The following is a 1,867-nucleotide window of genomic DNA, read 5'->3' as shown; positions in this document are numbered from 1 at the left end:
TTTTTTTTAAGCCTAGCCTGGTGCTTGAGCAGTGGGTGGTGGGGTGTAGTTGGCAGGAAAGCTGGAAGGGTCATGGTGAGAGCGCTTTGTGGTAACTGCTGTCACAGAGGCGCCATCAAACAGAAGCCTGATGAGATAACAGTTGGGAGAAATTACTTCTCACTGAGGGAAGACTTGGGAAGAGGCAGCATTTGGACGGCATTTGAGCAGAACTTTGCAGGGTCGGCTTGGGGCAAAGATTCCAAGTCATTCTAGGAAGAAACAGCACCAGCCATGAAATGAGGCCAGGAAGGGCCCAGGTTTAGTGGGATTCTGCCTGGCTAGGTAAGAAGGGAAACAGAAACGGTGGTAGCAATACTGGCCAGCCAAGCTCGCCCTCCATTTCTCACACTCTCCCTGTGAGGCAGTCGCTCGTTTGCGTTGAAGTCTGAGGTTCAGAGGGCCCAGGTCATACGGCTACAAAGGGTCTAACTGGGTTTTTTGTTTTGTTTTGTTTTGTTTTTCGAATTATTTATTTTGAAATTTATTTATTCATTTATTTATTTTAATTTGACCAAAGAAAGACACACAGAGAGAGGGAGAGAAAGTGAGAAAGCAAGCCACCAGACCCAGGACTCAAACCATGGTTGGCCATGTGGGAGTGTCCAGCACCTTAACCACCACGCCACCAGCTGTACATTACCTCCCCGTCAGGGAATCGAACCCTGGTCTCCCACATTACAGGTGGGGATACTCATCACTATACTAACGAGGACAGGCACTCCAACTGGGTTTTAATTCAGGTCTGGATTTTTTTTTAGAATTATTTTTATTTAACTTTTTCTTTCTCTCTCTCTCTCTCTCTCTTTCTCTCTCTCTCTCTTCATTTGACCAGAGAAGGACAGAGTGAGCGAGAGTGAGAAGGAAAGTGAGAAAGCAAGTTGCCAGATCTGGGACTCGAACCACAGTTGGCCATGTGGGAGTCCAGCACCTTTAACCACCGCGCCACTTGCCAGCCCTAGCTCAGGGCTGTTTTAAAGAAGATGCACAAGGTGTGCGTACGTACGCAGAATCCTGAGGGGAGAATGGAGGAGAAGGGATTTCTGTGTGCCCATCTCCCCTGGGGGATGATTTCTTACTTTTTTTTTCTCTTTCTCTGTCTCTGTCTCTGTCCAGTCAGCACACGTACCCTATAACACAATTTTAAATTAATTAATTAATTTTTAAAATATTTACAATAACTCTATTGATTTTATTATTACTTTTTAAAATTTTGCTATAGGCCATGTGTCCCCACTTCTGGCTGTGCGGCCTTCAGCAGTGGCTATACCGCTGGCCCTTGGTTTCCTCATGCATAACCCGGAGATGACAATCTTTCCTACCTCCTAGGCCCCTCGCGAGACCAGATGACACCAGCCTACCAAGGCCTTCCTTTAAAGTCAACTCTCCCACCAGTGGCAGCCAATATTATGGGAAACAAAGGGAGGAGGGGCCAGACCCTGCAGAGTCACCGCTGATGGGAGAGAGAGAGAGACATTTGACTGACAGGATGCCGGGGCGACAGCACACAGAGTGGGGTTGTGAGACGTGCCTGAACGAGGTTGTAGTTCTAGAGGTGCCGAAGCTCTGGCCCGGGGACATGGGGGCTTCTGTGTGGCAACAGGGACAGACTGGGGTGCTGGGCGTGGGGGGTGAGGCGAGAAGGTACAAAATGAAGTTCTGGTCCCGGGGGACTGAGGAGATGGGGATGCCGTCAGCAGAGATGGGTCACGTGGGAGAAAGAGAAGCTGAGGCGAAGGTGATACTTAGGAGACAAAGGACTCCCAGAGCTCGGGGAGCAGGTGGCGTGGTGGTTAAGGCACTGAACTCCCACATCACCAACCACAGT

At 49.3% G+C, this 1,867-nt stretch overlaps 1 non-coding gene across 1 annotated transcript; it reads right to left on the bottom strand.

The window, feature by feature from the left end:
- Positions 1-682: 682 nt before the first annotated feature.
- TRNAY-GUA (transfer RNA tyrosine (anticodon GUA)) lies at positions 683-754 on the bottom strand. The gene has a single exon. It is a non-coding gene; the product is annotated as a tRNA-Tyr (tRNA).
- Positions 755-1,867: the final 1,113 nt, after the last annotated feature.

This window comes from Tupaia chinensis, unplaced genomic scaffold (genome assembly GCF_000334495.1).
Source record: "Tupaia chinensis unplaced genomic scaffold, TupChi_1.0 Scaffold000049_1, whole genome shotgun sequence".
Lineage (NCBI taxonomy): Eukaryota > Metazoa > Chordata > Mammalia > Scandentia > Tupaiidae > Tupaia > Tupaia belangeri.
The sequence above is the reverse complement of the archived record's forward strand: the minus strand, read 5'-3'. Positions and strand labels throughout refer to the sequence as shown.